Genomic DNA, 26032 nt, shown 5'->3' with positions numbered 1-26032 from the left:
GCGAGTGGGGGCTACTCCCTAGCTGCGGAGCTCAGGCTCTAGGGCATGTGGACGTCAGTAGCTGGGGCCCCTGGGCTGTAGAGCACAGGCTTGGTCATTGAGGTGCACGGGCTTAATTGCTGCGCAGCATGTGGAATCTTCCCAGATGAGGGATCGAACCTGTCTCCTGCCTTGATAGTCAGATTCTTATCCACTGTGTCACCAGAGAAGTCCCAGGTGACTTCTAGCCTCCAGAACTTGAATGATTGCCCCTACCACATTTAATGCAGCAGAGAGAAAGGAAGACAGATTGGAAGTTTGAGGGTCAGTGTACGCAGAGGGCAGAATCTTAGTCCCCGAGGACTAAGCTTTTTCTAGCCTCCAGAACTGTGAGAGAATGCATTTTCGTTTATAGCTGTCCAGTGTCATTCTTTGTTACAGCAGACCTAGGAAGCTAATACAGGGCATTACAATGTGCAGCCAACGTTGTCAACCATGGCCCTAGACTGTAGAGCACAGTAAGTGCTCCGTTGGTGTCAGCTGTTGTCATCACCCCGAAGCACATCGCCCTAGCCATATTCAGGAATCTGCTGAACCCCAGAAAAGCATCTCAATAGTGTTTGGCGCTCTTTGAGAGGAGTCTTATGCAGCCTCTTTCTCAGAGGATAGGCTACCATAGTAAATCAAGGGGAGGCAGTAGACTGTGGTTGCCAGTGGGGGAAGGAGGGAAGGAAGGCATAGTCAGGGAGTTTGGGATGGACATGTACGCACTGCTGTATTTAAATTGGAAAACCAACAAGGTCCTGCTGTAGAGCACAAGGAACTCTGCTCAATGTCGTGTGGCAGCCTGGATGGAAGGGGAGTTTGGGGGAGAATGGATACATGTCTGTGTATGGCTGAGTCCCTTTGCTGTTCATCTGAAACTATCACAACATTGTTAGTCAGTTATAGCCCAATATAAAATGTTAAAAAAAAGAGAAGAAACAGTAGATTTGACCATAGCGTGTCTGTCTTGAATAGCACACGCTCAACAGTCTGGAGAGCATGGGCTCCATGTCAGTGGGGTTGGCTCTGGAGGAGGGGTGTGGCATCTACTCTTTTCCTGCTCATGTAGATGAACAGTATCTGGGGCTTTGAGGCCATACAGCGTGTGACCTATCACCTAAAATCTTGACCTCCAGTTCTTAGGGTTAAAGAGCCTTCCCGAGCCAGGATGACCAACTGTCCTGGTTTGTCTGGAACTGAAGGACTTCCTAGGACGTGGGGTTTTCAGCACTAAAATTGTGACAGTTCTAGGCAAATTGGGTGGATGTGTCACCATAGAGAATCCTTTGATTGTTTTCCTCAGGGACTAAGATTCTGCCCTCTGCATAGACTGTATAGACCCCCCCCAAACTTTTCCAGTCTGTCTTGCTTCTCTGCTGCATTAAATGTGGTAGGGATAATCATTCAAGAATCGCGTGCTTGTTAAAAATCAGCACTTTGTCCCCTGGATTGATCTGACCCCACTCTCCTGATGACGGTAGGATTCACCATTTACAAGGAATCTCATGCTTCTGGAATCTCTCTGGTGAGATCCTTGGAAGCCTTTTCTTTCTCACTGCTCATTATCATCAGCTTGCTATCAGCATCTCATCTGTTTTTACTCAAATAATTATTAATTTCTACATCTGCTTATACTCATGCCTTCCAGTTATCCACCGAAAATAGGAAGAAGACAGATTTCTCTATCAGTGGATTAGTTGTCAGTACTAATGGCAGCAGTGGGGAGCTCACGAATTGTGCATGTGTGTGCATGTATGCACGTGTGTGTGAGCGTTTGCGCACTTGGATGGTGGGCAAGTGGGTGTAGGCAAGAGAGGAAGGAAGGAGGGAATGCAGTAGAGAAGACCATCTGTTCTTGTAGCCAATTTTAACTCTTTCTCCTGTTCCTCCAGTTATTTCGTCCTTCCCTGGTTATCATTGTCTGAACACAGACATTCAGGGTTGGATGTTTCTGATGTACCGAACTGTCAAAAACAAAAACAAAAATGACTCCTGTTTCCATTTTTCCACTCTTTAAGATACCTAACCAATAGTTGGGATGGTAGACATCCTAAAAGCTGAAGGAAGTCCGTATCCTGTTTCATATTCACTCTAATTTCCCATACTTTCTTCCTATTTATTTGATCTGTAGCTTTGAGAAAATCAGTTACCTCTCTGGTTATCAATTGCTTTGTAGTAAAATGTTAGTCAAAGCACAGAGCCCCAGACATACTGAAATATTTGCAAAATGTGCTTTTGATGATGCAGGTTACAGAATCTTTTTTATATCATTCTTCTGCTCAAAGACCTAAAACAGGAGCTGAGAAAGCCCCATAGCCTATAAAATAAAATTTAAATTACTTAATATGTTATTCTCTATCCTATAAAATCTGGATTCTGAAAGCCTGAGCTATTTATTACCATTTGCTTCTTTTGGGCCTCCAACATATACTGAATTGCTTTTAGTTACTTTTACTGAGTATCTGTCTTTTACATTTATTTTAAAATTCCTTGACAGATGGACTTTTACCATTAAAAGAATTCCCAACACCTGGCAGCTGTTTTGCACCTAGTAAGTATTCAATAAATGTTAAGTTACATTGAAACTTTTTCTGGATATAGAAATACTTGAAAAAGTATAAATAGCTCATGAATTTTAAAATTTATCCCAAACTTATTTCCAGTCTTTAGAGAAGCATTTACTATTTCACCAGCAAGTATGATGTTAGCTGTGGGCTTTTCATAGATGCCTTTTAACAGAAAAAGAAAATTCCTTCTATTTCTAGTTTGCTAAGAGTTTTTGTTAGGAATGAATGTTCGATTTGTTAAATGCTTTTTCCGGACCAGTTGCGATGATCATATGATTTTCTCCTTTATTTTGTCGGTGTGGTGAGAAATTGATTTTTGATCATTGAATCAGTCTTGCATTTCTGCACTAAATAGTCAATTTCTACTCTTCTTCTGATGTATATCTCACAGATAGTATTGGTTTATAATCTTCTTTTCTTGTCATGTCCATTTCAGGTTTTAGGACCAGGCTTATGCTGGCTTCATAAAATGAGAAGGAGAGTTTTAGGTTAATAGAAGAGTTGCAAGGATATAACAGGTAATACCTGTATACCACCCAGTTTCTTCTGTTGCTAATAACTTACACCTCTAGGGTATGTTTGTCATAGCTAATCAACCAGTATATGTACATTATTATTAACTAATGTCCATTATTTATTCACATTTCCTTAGTTTTCACCTAATATCCATTTTCTGTATCAGGATCCAATCCAGAATACCACTAACATTTAGTTGTCATATCTTTTTAGGCTTTTCTAGAGTCTGACAGTTTCTCAGAGGCTCTTTTTTTATAGTTCATTTTTTGTTGTATTGACTTTTGCTCTTAATTTCCTTCTTTTTTAATTTTCTTAAGTTTATTTTTAATCTTTTAAATTTTTAAAGTGAAAATAGTTGATTTTTAAACTTTTGTTTTCTAAAATAAACATTTAAAACTATAGTTTCCCTCTAAACCTTGTCTCAGTTCCATCCTACAAATTGATTTATTTTTTTATTACCACTGAGTTATAAATATTTTCTGATGTCATTTGTGATTTCTTTTTTGACCCATGGATTTTTTAGGAGTGTTCTACTTAATTTATAAGTAAAGTGGGAAGATTTTCAAGCTATGTTTCTGTCATTTTTTAACTTACAATGTGTTTAAAGCATATATTCTGTATATTTTAAGTAGTCCAAATTGTTTTATGGTCTATCTTGATGACTGTTTTGTGTGCATTTGAAAGGATTGTGTATTCTGGATTTGTTTGGTATAATATTCTATAAATATCAGTAAGACCAAGTTGGTTTGGTATAATTGTTCCAGTCTTCTAAATCCTTGTTGAGTGTCTTTATGTCTATCAATTTACTGAGACAGGGGATGTTAAAAATTCCAGTCATTATTGTGGATTTGTTATTTCTCCATTTAATTCTGCCAATTTTATTCTTATTTTGAGTCTCTGTCATTAGGAGCATATGATTTATAGTTGTTTTGTCTTTTTGATGAAATGACTACTTGTCACTTAGAAGTAATCAGCTTTATCTCTAATAATATTTCATGTCTTGACATCTGCTTTGCTATTAATATAACCACATCTGTTTTCACCCTTTTCCCTTCACTTCTTTGTTTCTATTACAGTGTTTCTGACTTCTAGCATTTCCTTACAACTCTTTCTCAGATCATCCACTTCTGTGCTTATATTACCCATCCATTCTTGCACTCATCCACTTTTTTCCACTGAAGCTTTTATTAGCACATTCATCATAATTGTTTTAAATTCACAATCTGCTATTTCCAAGATCCCTGTCATGTTCGCATCTGGTTCTGATGCTTGCTCTGTGTCTTCAAACTGTGTTGTTTTGTTTTGTTTTTTTTACCTCTGAGTATGTCTTATAATTTTCTTTAGGTATCTGGACATGATATACAGGGTTAAAAGAACTGAGATAAATAGTACTTTAGTGTGAGCTTTTATGATGAGCTAGCTGGGGGTTCAGTCATGTTTATTGTTTACTGTAGTTGTGGGTGTTGGAGGATCAGATTTCCTCTGGTGTCTTTGTTTTTGTTTCCCTCATTGCTTTTTCCTCAGACTTCTTCTTAAATAAGCTCTAAGATGTGTGGTTCTTTCAGTTGCATGGCCCCGTTGTCAGCAGGAATCCTCTTGACATGGTATAAGGTGTTGGGGGGTGAGAGCATTCTACACTAGTGAGCATGTGCTCCTGGGCTGCCACCTTTACCAGTGCTTTGTAGTTTGTTCCTACCTCCAACACGTACGTAGGTGAGCAGGAAAGTTAGAGGCGGGAGGATGGAGTTGGGTATTTCCTTTCTACCAGGTGAAAGGTCAGAGGCTGGAACTGGGTGTTTCCTTTCCCATGGATGGTTAGGCTCTGGGAGAATCTCAGTTGGTTAGATTCTGAAAAGACAGTCTGTTGAAAGCCGACCTTATTATGAAGAACAGAATGCTCTAGGTGTATTTCAATGTGACTACTTTTCCCCCTTCCCTGCCAGGAGCAGGAGGGAACGTTCTTCTGATCTCCCTTGGGAGGACCTGATAGATCTCCAGGAGGTAAAACTTAAAAAAGTGTGGTGACTCCCCTAGGATGGCCCTCCCTTCCCTGGAGTTTTTCTCTCTCTGACTTGTCTACACTGAGCCTCCAGCAATTTGTCAATTACATTTCAGGATTTCCTCCCTGAATACTGGTTCCCATGGAGGTTTCTGCTCCTGGAATTCTCCAGTAAATTCCAATTCTCTGTATCCACTTGTCTATTTCTCCAATTCTGAGGGACTTGTGTTCCCTGTAACCTCAATTCTCTAATGGATGGATGAAGAGCTACTGATTTTCAGTTTGTTCAGCTTTTTTCTTGTTATGAGAGCTCCTTACCTACTAGACCAAAAGCTGGAAGTTAAAACCAGTTTTTTTTCCAATTGTATAGAATTTCTTATTATTTTCAGTAGAATTAGTTGGATACAAGCTAGCACATCATTACTAGTAATCAGTAACCTCAAGTATTGTTTTTTAGTGATAAAAATTTTTTTATCATATTTCTATTCCATTGTTAATTTTAACCAGTGTCCTATTATTGGATAATCTGTTTGGCTCATTTTTTACCATCATAAATACAGCTTAATGTCTTTATACCTAATGTTTAATTTTTAAAAATCATATCCTAGGATAAATGCCTTGACGTGAGATTGCTGGGGCAAAAATAAGCATATTTTAAGATTTTTGTTATGTTGCAAGTATTCTTCAAAAACTTCTACCAATCTGTGTTCTCAAAAGCAGTATATAAAAATGTCTGCTTTTCTGTATTTTACCCAGTAGTGGATATTATTATTTTTATACTTAGTAATTTAAAAAGCCATAGTATCATATATGCATTCTTTGATTACTATTGAGGATAAATGCTTTTCCACCTGTAGTTTTTCATTTTCTTTCTTTTTGGGACATTTGTTGAAATGCAGTTTTGGTTATCTCTTCATAACATATTGCTCAATTAGAATTTCTGTTGTAAGGATAGGTTCAGAACATAGTTCAGTTGCTCAGTTGTGTCCGACTCTTTGCAACCTTATGGACTACAGCACGCCAGGCTTCCCTGTCTATCACCAACTCCCAGAAATTGCTCAAACACACGTCCATCGAGTCGATGATGCCATCCAACCATCAGACCAGTCAAGTCCAATTAGTTGGGTTTTTTCTGAAGACTGCTCGTGTAGGGTAGGGAAGGAAAGGTGCATAAAAGTACAGCCTTGATGTCAACCTGGAGAGAGCCTAGCCTGACTGGTAATGAATTAATCCCATGCAGTTTGCCTTTTGAAACTCATGCCTTGAGAAAAGTAGAGATAAGAAATAGAAAATGTTGGCTGAAGTGATGATTCTCCTGAGCCAAATAATCAGTTTAAAAAGTTCCTGCAGACCTGTTGCTAAGAAAGAATCTGGAATATTCACTTCCTAACAGCCACTTTAGTGTGGCAGCCCCAGACCCCTTACATGTCCCCCACCCCTTTTTTTTAATGTGAACCATTTTTAAAGTCTTTACTGAATTTGTTACAATATCACTTGTGTTTTATGCTTTTGGTTTCTTGTCTGTGAAGCATGTGGGATCTTAGCTCCCCGACCAGGGATTGAACCCATACCCTGGTTCAGTTGGAAGGTCAAGTCTTTTTTTAACCACTGGACTACCAGAGAAGTCCCTGCCTGCCCTTTTAAAATTGAGAAAATAAAGCATTTACATCTTTTAAAGTATTTAGGAACTTTCAAGAGCCAGGGCCCTTAACTTCATAATACTATGGTGAGAACAGTTTTGGGGAAGGAGACCTGGCGGATTAAGGACTGTGAGCCCTCAGATTTATTTCTGTTTGCAACGGGGAATCAGGTCACCTGGCTCAGTCAGTCTTAGATGTCAACGCTGATACATGACAAGGAGAAAGGTCTCATCCTCTAAGATGAATTTAATAGATGCTTCTTCTGGAAAATGCATGGAAGGTTGCAGCCTTGTTTGAATGATTGTGAATGAGGAAGGACTCATTACTCCCTAGAGAGCAGATGAATGGATAGTTCTGGGAAGCAAGTAAACAGGAAGAAGTCAGGGATTAAAGATTTCATGGCAGGGAAAGCTGAAAAACAGAAATTATGAATGACCCTGGCACATGGATGTGAGAGTCAATCACTCCTCTTTTTTTAAACTGAAGTGTCGTTGATTTACAATGTTGTGTTAGTTTCAGGTGTACAGCAAAGTTATATATATATATATATATATATGTTTATGTATATATATATATACACATATATGTATACACACATACATATATGTTCTTTTTCAGATTCTTTTATAAGTTATTAGAAAATAATAACTATAGTTCCCTGTGCTATACAGTGCAACCTTGTTTATTTATTTTATATACAGTTATGACCAACCTAGATAGCATATTGAAAAGCAGAGACATTACTTTGCCAACAAAGGTTCGTCTAGTCAAGGCTATGGTTTTTCCTGTGGTCATGTATGGATGTGAGAGTTGGACTATGAAGAAGGCTGAGTGCCGAAGAATTGATGCTTTTGAACTGTGGTGTTGGAGAAGACTCTTGAGAGTCCCTTGGACTGCAAGGAGATCCAACCAGTCCATTCTAAAAGGAGATCAGCCCTGGGATTTCTTTGGAAGGAATGATGCTAAAGCTGAAACTCCAGTACTTTGGCCACCTCATGTGAAGAGTTGACTCATTGGAAAAGACTCTGTTGCTGGGAGGGATTGGGGGCAGGAGGAGAAGGGGACAACAGAGGATGAGATGGGTGGATGGCATCACTGACTCGATGGACGTGAGTCTGAGTGAACTCTGGGAGTTTGTGATGGATAGGGAGGCCTGGTGTGCTGCGATTCATGGGGTTGCAAAGAGTTGGACACGACTGAGCGACTGATCTGATCTGATCTGAACTTATCCCTCCCCTTCCCATTCCTCTTTGGTAATCATAAGTTTGTTGTTTATGTCTGTGAGTCTGTAAATAAGTTCATTTGTATTATTTTTTTAGGTTCCACAAATTAGTAATATCATATTTGTTTTTCTCTGTCTGACTTCACTTAATATGATAATCTCTAGTTCCATCCATGTTGCTATAAATGGCATTATTCCATTCTTTTTATGACTGGGTAATATTCCATTAGGGTTTCCCTGGTGGCTCAAATGGTAAAGAATCTGCCTGCAACACGGCAGACCTGGGTTTGATCCCTGGGTCAGGAAGATCCCCTGGAGAAGAAAATGGCAACCCACTCCAGTATTCTTGCCAGGAGAATTCCATGGACAGAGGAGCTTGGTGGGCCCCAATCCGTGAGGTTGCAGACTATGGACATGACTATGCAACTAACACACACGTGCTTAGAATATGTTTCTCCAGATAGGATTTGGAAATAATCTCTAGTTCCATCCACATTGCTACAAATGGCATTATTTCATTCTTTTTATGACTGGGTAATATTGCATTGCATATATGTACCATATCTTAATTCCTTTATCTGTGGTTGGACGCTTAGGTTGCTTCCATGTCTTGGCTGTTGCAAATAGTGCTGCTGTAAACATTGGGGTGCGTGTATTTTTTGGAATTAGAGCTTTTTTCTGGGACATATGGTAATCCTATTTTTAGTTTTTTAAGGACCCTCCAGGGCTTCCCAGGTGGCGCTAGTGGTAAAGAATTCTCCTGTCAATGCAGGAGATGCAAGAGCTGTGGGTTCAATCCCTGGGTCTGGAAGATCCCCTGGAGTAGGAAATGGCAACTCACTCCAGTAGTCTTGCCTGGAAAATTCCATGAACAGAGGAGCCTGGCAGGCACAGTCCATGGGGTCGAAAAGAGTTGGACGCGACTGAGCACAGCAGATCACACAAGGAACCCCCATACTGTTCTCCATAGTGGCTGCACCAATTTATATTTCCACCAACAGCGTAGGAAGGTTCCCTTTTCTCCACACCGTCCAGCATTTATTATTTGCAGAGTTTTTGGTGGTACCTCACTGTAGTTTCAGTTTGCTTTTCTGTAATAATTAACTACATTGAGCATCTTCTCATCAATTTCCCTTCTATTTGAACTCCCCAGCTGGATGTAGCTCTCTGTCCAAGGAGCTATGATAAGTCTAGGCAGCGTTTGTACAACTGGATGCTCTTTAAGTCAATCTCCTCCCCTCCTCTGTCCTTATCCCCCAGTGATGCTGTGGTTCCCAAGGGCCTTTCTGTGGACGATCCCTGGCCAGGCCTCTATGTCAGGGAGAAGCTGAGTCTCAGACCACCTCCCAGCCCAGCAGGTTGCTGAGTATTCTTAGGATCCCGCTCCCTTCTCCGGTTAATAAATGTAATCCCAGACTATGAGGAGGGCAAAGGCAGGCAGTCGAAGTGGATGGAATTAACTACCTTCTAAGGTGAACATAAATCATTTTGGCATCATGATTCATATGACATTTTAAGGCTGGATCAATTCTCTTTGGCTTTGCCCTGAAGCTACTGTGATGGAGAGGAAGGCTGCCACTTGATTACTCACTTACCTGTAATGGTGGTTCAGACGTGTGGGGCCTCTGTGATCCCCTTTTTTGAGTAGTTTGTAAAATACTGAATGATTAGGCCCCAAATAAATAATTGTTGCAAAAATAAAACCCCCAACAGTACTAGCTGACATTAATTGCATCCTTACTGTGAATCAGTCATTCTATTTACATGTCTTTTCATTTTATTATGGAGGATGCTGTGATAATTAATTATGTGCTGTCTTGACTGGGCTAAGGAATGCCCAAATAACTGGTAAGACATTTTTCTGAGTGTATCTGGGAGGGTGTTGACTCACTGGCTCCCCTGGTTTCCAGGCTTTTGGACCCACACTGAATCATTCCATAAAATTTCCTGCCTCTCCGCCTTGCGGAGAGCAGATTTTGGGACATCTTGGCTTCCATCGCTTTGTGAGTTAATTCCCATGATAAATCTCTTCTTTTAAAAAAAATTGAAGTATAATTGACCTGTAACATTATATTAATTTCAGGTATATATCAGTGATTCAATATTTGTGTATATTGCAGAATGATCACCAACCATAAGTCTGTGTGATAACACTTGTCATTGTACATAGTTAAAATCTTTTTCTTGTGATGGGAAATATTAAGATCTATTCTCTTAGCAAATTTCAGGTATTCAGTACAACATTATTAACGATAGTCGCCATGCTGTACGTTACATCCCCATGGCTTGTTTATTTTATAACTGGAAGTTTATGCTTCTTGACTCCCTTTACCCATTTTTCCCGCCTCCACCTCTTGTCTCTGGCAACCACCAGTCTGCTCTCAGCATCTATGAGGTTCGTCTGTTTATTTTTAGATTCTGTGTATAAGGGAAGTCATATGGTATTTGTCTTTCTCTGTCTGGCTTCTTTCACTTAGCGTAATACTTTGTAGGTCCACTTCAGGTTGTCACAAATGGCAGGATTTCATTCTTTTTTATGGATAAGTATATTCCATACGGACTTCCTTGGTGGCTCAAACGGAAAAGTGTCTGCCTGCAATGCAGGAGACCCAGGTTCAATCCCTGGGTCAGAAAGATCCCCTGGAGAAGGAAATGGCAACCCACTCCACTATTCTTGCCTGGAAGATCCCATGGATGGAGGAGCCTAGTAGGCTACAGTCCATGGGGTCACAAAGAGCTGGACACGACTGAATGACTTCGCTTTTTCATATCCTATATATTTCATATCTGTAGACATTTTCTTTATTCATTCATCCACTGGCAGACCCTTAGATTGTCTCCATATCTTGGCTATTGTAAATAACACTACAGTGAACATGGGGATGCATAGATCTTTTCCAGTTAGTATTTTCATTTTCTGTGGATAGATACCCAGAAGTGGAATTGCTAGATCAGATGGTCATTCTGGTTTTAATATTTTGAAGAACCTCTGTACTGTTTTCCATAGCGGCTACACCAGTTAGTATCCCCACTAGCAGTGCACAAATGTTCCCTTTTCTCTACATCCTTGCCACTATTTGTTATTTCTTGTCTTTTTGATAATAGCCAATCTAACAGGTGTGAAGTGATATCTCATGTAGCTTTGATTTGCATTTCTCTAATAATGAGTGATGTTGAGCACCGTTTCATATGCCTATTGGTACATCTGTGTGTCTTCTTTGAAAACATGTCTATTCAGATCTCCTGCCTGTTTTTAGTTGGATTGTTCTTTTCCAGTGAGTTGGCAGTTCCCATTAGGTGGCCAAAGTATTGGGGGCTTAAAACAGTGGAAATGCATTCTCTCGCAGGCCAGAAGTCTGACCTCCGGAGGCTTTGGGGCACTCTCTCTCCTGCTTCTTCCAGCTGCAGGTGGCTGTGGCTGTTCCTTAACTTGTGGCCATGTCACTCAGGTCTCCGCCTCCTTTGTTACATGGCCCTCCCTTCTTCCTGGGTAATCTCCCTCTATCTCACTCTTATAAGAACATCGTCATGGGAATTGGGGCCCCTCAGAAAATCCGGGATAATCTCCCCTAAGACCCTTAATCTTAATTATATCTGCAAAGACCCTTTCTCCCACAAAGTGGACATTCACAGGTCCTAGGATATGGACAGATCTTTTGTGGGGGCCACCATTGAACTCACTACAGGTCTCTTTTGCTACCATCAACTTACGTCCTTTCAACTCTTTAAGTCTCAACATTCTCACCTGTGAAATGGGTACAGAACCACTGACTTTATCTCATGGCCTTGCTGAGACCCACACCTTCCCCTAAGTGAACGACCAGGGGATGGAATGATAGGGTGGGCTTGGTGAAGGGATGGTCGCCTACCATTGGTGATGGGGGTTATGGGGGCTGGGGAAGTAGGAGGGATTGGAGGACAGGAGGAATGTGGTGTGAGCTCATCATCTGGGGAGAGGGAAGGAAAGGTTCAGAAGAGGGAATTGGAGCAGGGACTGTGGGCTGGGTGAGACAGCCACACGTGGACACACCTGGACGTGTCAGTTCCCTCCTCTTCCTCGGCTGGGAGCACCAACAACAGCTTTGAAGGAGGACAGTCAAGAGAAACGGATGAGCGGGAGGAGGATGAGAAAGGGAAAACAGAAGAAAGTACTGGTGTTTCTCTGGTTACCTGTAAGGATGCATGGGCTACCTCTGTTCTTATTTTTTGTCTGGAGGTTCTTAGTCAATCCCTGACTCGGGATGGAACCCACACTCCCTGCAGCAGAAGTGCAGAGTCTTAAGCACTGCACCTCCAGGGAAGCTCAGAAACCTGTGTTCTTCTGATTTTTTTTTTTTTGTTAACCACAGCAGGAGAAAGGAGAAGCAACAGTTTGAGGGCTGTGTGGTTTCTCTGAGAGGAAACTGTCCTGGGATACTTGGTGTCCGTGGAGCAAGAAACATGCAAAGGGAGGTTTCTTCAAATAATGCTGCCTGCAGGTAGACATATATGCAGAGATTTCACCTATACCAAAACCCAGGAGGAGCCTGGATTCTAAGAAGAAGCCAGAGTCCATTGGAATGCCAAGAAAGCAGGGAAAATGATGCTTATTGATTATTTACTCTGGGGCGGGGTGGGGGGTGTCTGCTCATATCGCCTTGCTTCATGACAGTCTCAGAAAAGAATTTTTCACATAGATGAGGGAACTAAGGCTCAGAGCAATTCCCGAGGCGTGCCTGAGGTCGCACGACCAACCCCGCTCCGCCAGGTTTGCACTCTGGTCCTTGCGGCATTGGGGTTCACGGTCTGTCCACTCTCCCTGGCTACCCTTGAGGATGCGAAGGACGGCCCCAGCACCCGGTGCGCGCATGTGGCGTTCCTTTACCTCTTGTCTCAGCTTCTGTTTGCTCTCATATTTAGCAATGTAAATTTCAATCATCAGTGTGCAGTAAAACTCTGTTATTTAACTCTAATCCTTTATTTCACGGCAGAGGACGTCTGGCAGACCCAGTATGTTCAGATTCATCTTACGATAACCCTACGGGGCTCCCCAGATTGCATGGGGTGTCACCACCTTGATGGAAAAGTGCATCTTGTAGATTCAACTGCAAATGTTCTAGCCAGGGTAACTCTGGCCCAGGTTTCTGTCTCTTCACAGTCTTGTTATTGAGGGCCAGGCCAAAAACATGACCTACAATTCTGGATCAAGGATCAACAGTAGCGCTGTAGAAACACTGCCACCAAATAAAGACGTCAGAAAGGTTCCACTCAAAAACAACTTTTCCACACTGATGACGTGTTTCAAGGAAGTGAATTATCTACCTGAGTGGAGGACAAAAAAAAAAGCATTCTTTCTTCAGGCCTAGGAAGTTGAGTTGGCTGAGTCACACAGACAGTCTGTCAACGTGCTGGTCCTTAAGTGATGTCGCATTTTAATCTTCGCATTGGAATTGCAAAGGTTGAGAAGGAGGTGTCTCTGTTCCTATCAGAACCTCTGGTGTGTTTCAGCCCCCTCACTCTTGAACCCACCGGCAGCCCCCTTACTCCTGAAGCTTGTATCTGACCAAAGGGAAGAGTCCTGCTCTTAGAGGGAAAGTCATGGATCAGAAATTTGAGTTGATGGATCTGGCCATGCAGACATGGTCATAATGCCAACCTCCACGAGGTTTGAAATGAGAACATAGTAAGCCTATGAGGACAGATCCCCTGGGGTCATTCTGGATCTGCCATATCAGCATATACAGAACTGAACCAGAAAACGATGATAACCACAGTGGCAGCAATGGCAGCCACGTTCCCGCTTTGTTTCTGTTCTGGGCTGTGGGGTAATGCCTCGGTCCTTTCTTCCAGCACAGCTTCCAGTCATGTGGGGTCTGAAGGGGCTAAGAGTAGAGATAGGAGGCATTATTGGAATCCAGCTCAGAAGAAGGGAGATAATAACAGCAGCAAGGGTTCTGAGGATGAAATGTTGGTATATGTGAACCACTTACTCTTAGGAAGGTGTCTGTCACTTTTAAGTCCCATACCAGTGTTGGTACTTATGAATCTTCTGTGCACAAATGAAGACATTAAGGGTCAGAGGGGTTACCTACGTACATAACCCAGGCCCGTCTACAAAGCCCTTTCTCTCTGCACCAGACTCCTCTCCTTTTCTTTTTGTCCAGGTTTCTAGAATGGGGTGTACAGTCAAAGACACCATACATACCCAACAGAAACAACTCTGCCCAGCAGAACTTACTGTTCCTGGGGCTGGCGGGGCTTTAATGAATTTCCCAGGGTGAGAGTGGGCAGGGTCCATCCCCCAGGGCCCTGACCCTCTACCCTCAGCTGAGTGGGTTTCGCCTGCCACCAGAGATTCTTAATTTTGAAGATCTGACCAGAGAAGAGGGTTTCTGAGAAAGTGATTTGGTTTGTTATTGAATGGGTCTTGGAGAAGGACGTTTCTTTTGGTTACTGAATATGATCTGATTCTGAGCTAATCTCTCCCAGGTCCTCAGGCTTTCCTGACCTGTCTGACCCCAGTGATTGTCCACCAGGCATTAGGCTGCTGCCCACCCGAGCTCAGACCCTTGCTCTGGCTCCCAGAGGCTGCATGTTCTTGACTAATTGACTGATTCTCCCTGAGTCTCTTCAGTCCCATTATAATGTCAAACTAGGTGGCCCTCAATTGCCGTCATTCTGGAATGAATTGGTATCTAGTTTGACTTCGGGAACTTGTGTCAGTCACCGGTTTTTCTCTGGCACTCTGCTGATCCCAGTGGGGAACTTTTCCGAGGTCCCTGCCTCATCGGTTGAGCACAGGTGAAGCCCACGGCTGGGGAAGGTCTGGGGAACTCCAAGTTCTGAAGAGTCCAGAGTGAAGGGTTCAGTCTTGAGTGGATGCTGTCAACAGCCACTGATGAACTGTAGCCTCACTTTCAAAAGTGCAGAGAAAGTGTTACAAATAGAGAAGGAAGAGCGTGTGCATAGATGACAAAGAACCCTGTCCACTCGATTCATGAATAATTCAGGGAGTGGTGGACAATCAGTCCATTTTATATTTTAAGCCTGAATTAATTTACACTTGTGATCATTATTGAGAATTTGGGAGCAAAAAAAAAAAAAGCCACAGCACTTTACAGCTGGATTATGAACTCAGATATACTGCAAACGAGTGTGGTCTTGTGTAAGAGGCCCAGAATTTGGGATTGTGTTCTGTGCAAAGGATTAGAACAGATGAACTAGTCCTGAATGTTTTCGTAGTGATGACAATAACCCAGAGGCAGATGTAGGTGTGGTCACAGACTCCGTGACAAAAGAAAACTCTAGAAGAAATGTCATCGAGACCTTTCCCTGCCCCTTGAAGGGCATAACTGTCACAATACAGGGTTAATGATAGGCTTGTTGCTTTACTGGAAGTGACTTCCAAATTCTGTGCCTGATTTCTTGATACATTTGATAGGACAAAATTTTGTTGTTGGTTATGTATAGCCAACCCTTTCCTCCTAAAAGGGCAGATCTTAGAACTGGAAACTTTGTTTTTAATTTTTTAATGTATTTACTTATTTATTTTTATTGAAGTGTAGTTGATTTACAATGAATGTTGTGTTAGTTTTGAGTGTAGAGCAAAGTGATTTAGTTATATATATCTGTACCCACATATATGTAATACATGTATTTATATATGCTTTTTCAGATTCTTTTCCACTATAGGTTATTACAAGATATGGAATATAGTTGCCTGTGCTATACAGTAGGTCCCTGTTATATACCTATTTTATATATAGTAGTGTGTATGTGTTCGGAGAAGGCAATGGCACCCCACTCCAGTACTCTTGCCTGGAAAATCCCATGGATGGAGGAGCCTGGTAGGCTGCAGTCCATGGGGTCGCTAGGAGTCGGATACGACTGAGTGACCTCACTTTCACTTTCCACTTTCATGCATTGGAGAAGGAAATGGCAACCCACTCCAGTGTTCTTGCCTGGAGAATCCCAGGGATGGGGCTGCTGTCTGTGGGGTCACACAGAGTCGAACACGACTGAAGCGACTTAGCAGCACCCACATATATGTAATACATGTATTTATATATGCTTTTTCAGATTCTTTTCCACTATAGGTTATTACAAGATATGGAATATAGTTCCCTGTGCTATATACTAGGTCCCTGTTACATACCTATTTTATATATAGTAGTGTGTATCTGTTAATCCCTAATTCCTAATTTATCCCTAACCCCCTTCCCTTTTGGTAACAATAAGTTTATTTTCTATGTCTCCGAGTCTCTTTCTGGAGCTGAGAGTTTTGGTTTGCTGATTTCTGGGCAAGGAGATTATGTGAGTTGGCAGGCAGCAGCTGAAAGCAAGGGATGAGATAGGGGATTCGGAGGAACATTTTGGAGCTAAGAGATTGGACTCCTAGGAATGAGAGCTTCAAGGGAAGAGAGAGTGAGCCCCACTGACCGCAGGCTGGGGAGAAATGGACTGGTAGATAGAGATTTGAAGAGTGTGGTGTGCAGTATGTGACACAGTATCCTTCTTGAATTTCTCTACAAAATCTTCAGGAAACTCTTAAGTCACACTGCTGTTGAGATGTGAGTAGATTCTTTCTGGAAAGTGGAAAATTTGAGCCCTGTGCTAAGACAATAGAGAAAGCCAGTGTGGGGACTAGAGGTGGATTATTGTGCATCACAACTGTACCTCAAACCGGATGATCTTGCTTAATGCACACACACACACACACACACACACACACACTCACACCCAGAGCTGTAGAGACCCTCACAATGTGTGAATGTGTGTGGGTGTGCATGTGTGTGTGTGTGTGTTTGTGTCTTTGGTGTGCTAACCGTATCTACTTAATGCAAGCACACAACCGCATAGATCCCTACAGGCACAGGCTGGTATATTCGTTTTATTTCCTGGTTTCATCCAATAGTTTTTACCCTTTTCTTTGTTTCCTCACTTACTTGTTTAATCTCTACTTTCACCGTGCAGTTTATACCCTGTTCCCCATCTCTGTGCTGGGAGCCTGTGTAACTAAGCGCCCACCATCCAGTTTCCACCGTATTCTGCACGTGCGACAAAGAGGGCCATCGTGGATGGGCCATTCCCTGTTGGCGTTGTTACCCACACTGCTGAAATCACTTCCTTTCAGCTTTTTTGTATTTGGAAAAAGAGTATGATTGAAAATACACGTCGACAGAATGATGGTGACAACTACTGACTCCTGCCGTCCTGAGGCCTGGTGGACGTCCCTCTGCCGGGAGGACCGTCCCTCCCTGACGATGCTGGCTGTGGTCCCCAGAACCCCGAGCCTGGGCCTCCTGAACTGCCGTCAAGTGGAACTTGGGCACCTTGATCAGATAAGAGCTATTTTTGCTCTGGCTCCACTAAGCTAGATTCCATCTCAGATTCCATTAAAAGAACTGCCTTCTTTCTTTTTCCTTTGTTGCTAAGGAATAGCTTTCCCCCTCAGATTGATTTTTTTCCCCTTGAAGAAGCCCCAACCCACACAACACTTGGTAGTAATTTAAAATGAGCCAAAGCTCTGTGGCTCCTATTAGAAGCACAAAGCCACCCGCCAAGTGTCATCAGGGGTCAGCAGGGCCTGTCTTTTTAACCAAACACCCAAGTGCTGCGTTAGAACAAAGGCGACTTCTTCCCTTTGGCAAACGCTGAGCTCCTGCTCTGTTTTGTCCAATTATGGGTTGAGCTCACCCCTGCCCACGAGCCAGCTAATCAGACTTTTATGAGCCTTGCTCCCTCACGCCCAGGGCCCGGAGCTGAATGCAGGTTTCTGCAGAGAGAGGAGGACGTGCTTTTTGCCGGAAGACTGCTTCCCACTCTGACCTGTGAGTCAGGGATTGAGTGGGCCGCTCACCTGCTGGGGAACAAAATTCAAGTGCCTACCCCTCCAGATCTGGAGTGTGTGTGTGTGTGTGTGTGTGTGTGTGTGTGATGGGCAGGTCAGCAGTAGGGAACCAGGCTGCAGAGCCAGCTGGGGGCAGCCCACCAGGGTGTGAACGTCACCCTCACTCACGCAGGCTCCCTGTGGGTTATTCCTGCCTGGCCTTTCCCGGCAACGCTGGACTCCACACCCAGGGTCATCGTCAGCCGTGCCCCTGGAGATCAGAGTGAATCCGCAAAATTCTGTTGTTGCTGAAGGAGCTTGTTATAGAGATGGAGGGCTGGGGAACCTGGCATGGGGGTAGAAATCCACCCTTTGTGGAATGGCAGACACTGCTTAGTTTTTATTCCGTGTGTGTGCTTAGTTGCCCAGTCATGTCCGACTCTTTGCAACCCCATGGAGCCCGCCAGGCTCTTCTGTTCATGGAATTCTCCAGGCAAGAGTACTGGAGTGGGTTACCGTTCCCTTCTCTGGGGGATTTTCCTGACCCAGGGACTGAACCCGGGTTTCCTGCATTGCAGGCAGATTCTTTACTGTCTGAGCCACCAGGGAAGCCACCTTTTATTTGATGCTCAGGCATTAAGGAAAGCTTGAGGATCTTTCAGACTAGGCTGACTGTCCTGCCTGTTCTTGTAGCGAACTCTGCCTACCTGATACAAAGCACCACACCCCCATCGCCCCTCTGCTGGGCTGCGTGCTCTATGGTAGCAGAGCTGGGAGCTGGTCAATGCCATGTCCTCTGGCATGTGGGAAGCAATAACTCAAGCTTTGTTTGATGAAGACGGGAGACAACCAGGATGTTCATGCCCCTGACTCAAATGTCAACGCTAATTCTCTAAGTGATTTTTGGCAACATTTTTTCAAATGTGTATGTATTCTCTGGAATTTTCTGTCTCCCATACAGATCCTAGTTCTTTCTTCTCTGCTTCTAAGCCTCTCTCTTCTTCTCCCTCTTGACCCAGAATCCTGGGAGCCCTGGAACCTCAAATCCTAGCTCTCTGAGGAGAGTCCAGCTTCTTCCATCAACATGGACCTCAGGACCCTGGTGTGAGAAAGGGCCTGGAAGATAAGCCTAGACATCTCCAACTGGAACTCGGGATGAATTCTCCCATAGACCTACCTGTGAATGGTGCCTGGCATGGTCAAGGCTGAGACAACTAAATGTGTGTTTTGTATACACCCTCTATGAATCTGTGCTGGATTGCCAAAATATGGAAACATAAGTAGAAACACCTAGAGAGTGCCTGACCTTGTGAAAAAGACCTATAATTCCAATTAATATTTTTTAAAGCCTAAGTTTGACTCCCCAAAACCTTTTCTCTACAGTATCTTGAACCATACAGCAATCGTTCTATTGACTAAGTTCAGCTGACGCAAAGCAAGAACGGAAGAAAGCAGTGGTGATGGGGTGACTCATCGGCCTTCAGTGGAGGCAATTATGTCGGGCACACAGAGTCTGTGGGAGCTGCCCTTCCACCGAGGGAGAGACAAAGCGCAGGGCGTCTCAGCACCGAGGGTCTGTGTCTGTCCACGCAGCCAGCGGCCCCGTGTAGGATGGGAGTCACGAAGCTCGGCCGGTAGAGACGTGGGTCCTTTGAAGTTTCTTTTTTACAAGTGATTTCAATTAGAGAGCAGTTTCTATTTTAATAGTGTCCTGGGTGAAATCAGGCTTTAAGATTTTGAAGTCTTGGTGGGTAGAAAGGAGGAAAAAGGTTTAAAAGCGGCTCGCCGTTTTGGTGAAAGCATCCGTTTCCTTTAGACCGAGCCCTGGTTGTTTTCTGGAAGCCCCTCAGTGGCCTTTGGGTGACACCTGTGTCAAAGCGGGTGGCCAGTGTTTGAAGGGAGCGTGGGGAGGCAATCTCGGTGCAGACGTCTTCCACCAAGACACGATAGTCTGCTTGGGGTGTGGTTGAGGTGGATCTGAGCCTCTGTAAGTGGAAGGTTTTTGGTAAGAGACAAAGGGAGTGGAAAGGTGGGATCTGCTTCTCAAAGATGAGGGCCTATAGCCAGAAGGGACCCCAAATAAGCCTGTTCTGACCCCTCTGATGGCAGATGTATTCCAACTATCGCGTTTCTCATCGGTGAGCCTCAAAACCTTCAGTGTGGTCTTGTCCACAGTTTCCATCTGGTGTCCTCCATTGCTGTGGGGGAGGGGTCCAGGGAGGGGTCTCTGTCCATTCATGGGAGACAGTGGCTTGAGGAGAGGGGAGCAGAGGTGACTCACAGCTGGAGGCTGGCGTTTCAGGCCAGAGGGGAGATTGCTGTATGGGGCTGAGTAGCTAGTCTTGGGGGCAAGCCTCACCGAGGTTGATTTGCAGAAGGTTTGAGCATTCTTGGTGCTGGTAGAGGAGGTCTCAGAAATTATCTGGGAAGAGAAACTGGATGAAACATTGGACTGGATGCCGTGAGATGAGATGGATCTTCAGAGCTGGTGAGGTCTGGGGTGTGCACAGGCTGAGGGGGTCTGGGACTTCTCAACGGACCTTGACTCTCCCCAAGTTTCTGATGGCCAGGCTTCCTTACCTAAGATAATCAGGGCCACCCCATTCTTTCCCCAGTTTTTGAACTTGTCCTGAGCTTAAGAGCCATACTTTGCCTTAGTATCTGGTCCCATCTGTTTTGGTGTGTTGAAGCATCCCGGTTTCAATAGATAATGGATGCAATAGAGTCTGACCACCACACAGCACAACAAGGAATGAATCTGGTGACAGATGGTGTATTCCAGGCTTCCTACCCTGAGCATCTCCACACAGACTTAGCCCAGGGAGATGGACGTTACTACTCATTCTGGGCTTGTCTACCACACACCACAGCTGTTGTTATATTGTTACTGTTCTCTGTAGAAATATGCTTTAGCTTCTTTATTGTTGTTGTTCAGTCACTAAGTCATGTCCAACTCTTTGTGATCCCATGAACTGCAGCATGCCAGGCTTCTCTGTCCTCCGCTTTCTCCTGGAGTTTGCTCAAACTCATGTCCATTGAGTCAGTGATGCCATCCAACCATCTCATCCTCTGTCATCCCCTTCTCCTCCTGCCTTCAGTCTTTGCCAGCATCAGGATCTTCTCTGATGAGTTGGCTCTTCCCATCAGGTGGCCAAAGTGTTGAAGCTTCAGCATCAGTCCTTCCAATGAATATTCAGTGTTGATTTCCTTTAGGATTGACTGGTTTGATCTCCTTGCAGTCCAGGGGACTCTCAAGAGTCTTCTTTTGTTCCCCTTAAATTTCTAACTCCCAGTTTTTCCATATTGGAAAGGATTGTCCACTCAGGGTAATTTGGTCCCTGAGTCAACCTGGAAAGCAAATTTTCTGACGTGGAGATGCATTTCCAGTTACTGCCTCTAGAAGAATCACCATCTTAGAGCAGGAAAGGACAATTGTTACAGATACTGCATGAACACCTACTGTAAAATTGTAATGTGTCAAAATAGCTCTTGTATACCAAACTCCTGCTCTATGCTGGGCATTGTGCTAAGTGACTTAAAAACAAAGCAAAACATCATCTCACTTCATCAAACCCCTATTTGTTTTTTTAACTTTTTATTTTGTATTGGGGTATAACTGATTAATAATGCGGTGATAGTTTCAGGAGGACAGCAAAGGGACTCAGCCATACATATACATGTATCCATTCTCCCTGAAACTTCCCTCCCATTTAGGCATCCACGTAACATTGAGCAGAGTTCCCTGTGCTATACCAAACCCCTCTTTGGTTGAGGGAATCTTATCATTTTCAATGTTATCATTGAAAAATAGTGAGATGAAGGAGCCTTGGGTGCTCTGCCTGAGATTATACAGGTGATAGTTGGCCAAGGAGGGGTACTCGGGCCTGGGACTGCTGAATGCCAGGCTTGAGAATTCTAGGGGGGCCATGTGTTTCTCCAGTACTGAATTATTTGGGGGTGGGGGTTGGGGGAGAAGGCATTGGCCCTACATCTAGGAAGTCAGCAGAGGGTGTTCAAAATCCTACGGCAGCCTTAGGGGACGGAGAGTCAGGTGATGGTGGCTGGACCACTAGAAAGGCTGCAAAGTAAGAGAAACAGAACTTACTAAAATACAGGACTGAGTCAGCCACTGTATTTGTGTCACATAAGACAAAATTACAGTCTGATCCGCACCTTGGAGGCACAGGATGTGACAAAGTAGGAAGCAGAACTCAAGCTTACCAGAGTCACTATTTTGGGCTGGTTTCTTCCTATCAACTAATCTCTCACCTTCTTTCAGTCCAACAGTCCAGGCCCCCACTCGCTGTCTTGATTCGCGGTTGTTTCTTTTCCACTTTACTTTGGCCTCTGCCTTCTTCCCCAGTAAAAGTTAACTACTTGAACCCCATCTCAAAACAAGACACACACTCAAGGGAGTCGGTGAGAGATTCAGAAATTCAAGATCACTGTCCAGTTTCTTAGAGTGAGAGGGTGTGAGGAACTTTCCAGACTAGCCACATCCTTTCCCTCTAAAGGCCAGGGTCCCCTTAGGTGCCGGCAAGTTCAGGGACCTGAGGCTGAAGTCGTCTCATGTCATTATTTATTTTCGTTTTCCCAGAAGAGAGTGGAAGATGAATACTACATATTTACTACCTGAGAAGACAAAAATGACTCTGGGACAGGTTGTTAAAAAATATCAATGCTTAGCCCCGGAATACTCTCTGCAGAAGCCCCAGGGAGCAAAGTCATAGAGAAATGCTACCTGCATGTAAGCAGCGACTACATTAGCATCTGGGCATCCTGTTGGTTTATGTAATACTAGGCTTTTTAGGGTTATAGGGGCCTGGAAAAACTAACTATGGAAAAAAGACTGGAATGGAAATTATTCCTGTTGATTACACGCACACACACACACACTTACTCACACACACACATCTCAGATTAACTTATGGAAAGCATACTGGTGATAAATGATACCTGTAACTGTAGCTGCAGGCTGAATACGTTTTATTGCTGTCATGGATCTTGCTGGATCCTTCTTTGGCCTCAGTAACCAGGTGGTCTCTTAAAGCCACAGTAAATGGAGATTTGAAAATTTGGTGCCTTTAGGGGCCAGGGAGATCACCAAAAAAAAAAAATCTGTGGTTTCAGGGACATCCAGTTTGGTTCATTTTTACGTGATGGGGCATTGGTGACCTCTGCTACTTGAGGACTGAGTCTGCCCAGATGCAGAGAGTCCAGGAGAAACCCACCCAAGTTTGTTATTTAAAAAACAACTTACTGATACAAAGAATAAACATCAACTGAGAGCTGCTGTATCAGTGGGAAGACTCACCGTATCAGTTGGAAAATTCATATTATCAGAACACACAGACATCAAAGAGTGGTCTGATTAGATGGATCAGGTGTGAATTCTTGTTTCCTCATCAGCTCCACTGGTTTATCCTTGGCTATAACCAGCTGTATCTTGCTCTCAGCCTGTGCCTGGCCTCTGTGACTGACAGTTTTTTTTTCCTTAGCACATCCACGCTTATTTATTTAATTTTTGGTTGTGCTGTGCAACATGTAGGATCTTAGTTCTCTAACCAAGGATCTAAGCATAGAGTCTTAACCTCTGGGCCACCCAGAAAGTCCCCACATCCAGTCTTAACTCAAAAAAATTGTGTTGCAAAGCTGGCCTTACCCCTCCCTCCCAAGGAAAGACTCCTTGGTCCTCCAGGCAGTCTGTCTTCCTCTTCCAGTGCTGTTGCTGGGTGTGCCCTATGGGGTGTGCTAACTGTTCAGCTGTGATTGCCTCTGCTCCCCACTTTCCCTGTGGGCGTCTCAAGGGAGGACAGGTTTTACCGTTGTATCTCTGGCACCTGGCACTCCACCCGGACCACAAGGCCCTCTGGACACGTTTGTTCGATGAATAATGAGAAATAACGAATGAACTTTCCACTTCTGTCTCTGTCAAAATTATAAAACACAAATGGGCTCTCCCCCCCTTTTTTTTGGCTGCACCTTAAAGCCTGTGGGATCTTAGTTCCCCAAACCCATGCCCCTTGCTTTGGGAGTGCAGAATCTTAGCTACTGGACCACCAGCAAAGTTCTTCCACCTTTTTTTTCTCTAATTGGCTTTTTTGAAAGGTGTATTTCTTTTACCCTGTACCTGCTATACTCTTTATCAGTCTAAAGATGCCAAAAACATTCAGCAGATGTGTTCTGCTAGGGGGTCATTTCCAGAATTGGTGTTACACTCTGTCCACTTAAAGTGGGTGTGACCTTCATAGTAGACAGAACAAATGGGTTTATGTCAACTGGACTGGGAGGAGGAGGAGGAAAACGAATCCATGAGTGTAAGCTAAGTCATGCAAATAAAAGGTGGATTTATACCCAGTCTTGGGGTTCCTTAGAGGACAATTCAGAGCAGATTCAAGCTGCTTTCAGCATTGTCTTAAGAGGCACTTGAATCAACCTTCCCGAACTTGAGTTATCACTCCATCTATCCTCTGTCAGCCTCCACTGGAATGTCTTTTGGTTATAGATCCCTTTTATAGACTTCGGCTTAACAAACCGCCTGCAACTGGTCTGACACACTTCTAGGGACCAAATTTTAGCCCCTTATACTTTATTTGGTGGAAAACAAAATCCACAATAGGTGAAGCTAAATTCTTGAGTATTTTCAGTGAGAGAACTTACAACTGTCAGAGATTACAAAAATTTCCAATCTCGTTTTTCAAATCAGACTCAGATGAAGAGTTCAGGAAATCAGTCCGACTCAGATGAAGAGTTCAGGAATAACACCTGCTTCACACGTTGCTTTTCTTAGGGTCACAGAGGAGGGACAGGAGACACAGAGGCACAGGTTTTTGTTTGCAGCTCAGGTCCTGTCTGCTCAAATCCTTCCTGAGAGGTCAGAGAGACTTGAAATGACACGTTCAGTCCCTAAGTGGGGTGTTTGCAGATCTAACTTCTTCAGGTGGGCAGAGCTGGAATTAGTGAGCAGCCCTGAAGCTTGGAGCTCTGGGATGAGCTCTGGGGACCTGCCCTAACCTCCTGTGAGAGTAGGGCTCTGATTTCTGGTGTCTCAGTCTTTTTCTTTTAATATGTAATTATCACATAATGTTGTGTAAGTTTAAAGTGTACAAAGTGTTGATTTGATGCCTCTATCTACTGCAATATGCAACACCCTGGTGTCTCAGTCGGTAAAAAATCTGCGTGCAATGCAGGAGACTCAGGTTCAATCCCTGGGTTGGGAAGATCCCCTGGCGAAGGAAGTGGCAACCCACTCCAGTCTTCTTACCTGGAGAATTCCATGGACAAAGGAGCCTGGTGGGCCACAGTCCATGGGGTCGCAAAGAGTCCAACGCAACTTATTAGATTAGGGCTCTGGTTCCTGGTGTCTCAGTCTTTTCCGTTTTTTTTTTTTAAATATATAATTGGCACAGAATATTGTGTGAGTTTAAGGTGTACAAGGTGTTGATTTGATACATTTATCTATTGCAGTATGATTACCTCCGTAGTGTCAGCTAACACCTTTATCATGTCACATAATTAACATTTCTTCTTTGTGGTGAGAACATTTAAGATCTAGTCTGTGAGCAGTTTTGAAGTTTACGATATGGTATTGATGCCTGTCATTCCTGGGCTGTGCTTTAGATCTCCAGAACTTAGTCATCTTCTGATTGCAGGTTTGTCCCCTTTAACAATATCTCCCCAGTTCCCCCAACTTCCAGCTCCTGTAGCCACTATTCTATGCTTGTATGAGTTCAGATCTTCTAAGTTCCGCCTGTAAGTGATATCACGCAGTATATGTGCTTCTCTCTCTGACTTATTTCACTTAGTGAAATGCTCTCAAGATCAGGATCAAGCTCTTGGTGCGATACTTCAGAATTGTTTTTAAAGTTTATATTTGAGTGTAATTAACCATGTTGTGTTAGTTTCAGGTGTACACCAAAATGATTCAGTTATACATGTACATGTATCTATTCTTTTCCAAATTCTTTTCCCATTGAGGTTGTTACATAATATTGAATGAGTTCCCTGTGCTATACAGTAGGTAGTTGTTGGTTATACGTTTTATTTTTTTATTTTTGCTACTCTGGGTCTTCATTTCGGTGCACAGTTTTCTCTGGTTGTGTCATATGAGCTTGATTCCACCACCCCCAATCCCAGCATGTGGGATCTTAGTTCCCCAACCAGGTATCGAACCCACATATGTCCTTTGCATTGGAAAGTGGGTTCACCACTGGACTCCTGGGCAAGTCCCTGGTTATCCATTTTAAATACAGCAGT

At 43.5% G+C, this 26032-nt stretch overlaps 1 long non-coding RNA gene across 1 annotated transcript in view; it reads left to right on the top strand.

The window, feature by feature from the left end:
* LOC132344058 (uncharacterized) overlaps nucleotides 1–3244 on the top strand; it is a 55272-nt gene extending 52028 nt beyond the window's left edge. The window contains exons 2-3 of the long non-coding RNA XR_009493155.1: nucleotides 2522–2575; nucleotides 3028–3244. This is a non-coding gene — a long non-coding RNA (uncharacterized lncRNA). The remainder of the gene's footprint in view (nucleotides 1–2521; nucleotides 2576–3027) is intronic.
* The last annotated feature ends 22788 nt before the right edge of the window (nucleotides 3245–26032 follow it).

Source organism: Bos taurus, chromosome 27 (assembly GCF_002263795.3).
Source record: "Bos taurus isolate L1 Dominette 01449 registration number 42190680 breed Hereford chromosome 27, ARS-UCD2.0, whole genome shotgun sequence".
Lineage (NCBI taxonomy): Eukaryota > Metazoa > Chordata > Mammalia > Artiodactyla > Bovidae > Bos > Bos taurus.
This window is presented reverse-complemented; position numbering and strand designations above follow the sequence as displayed.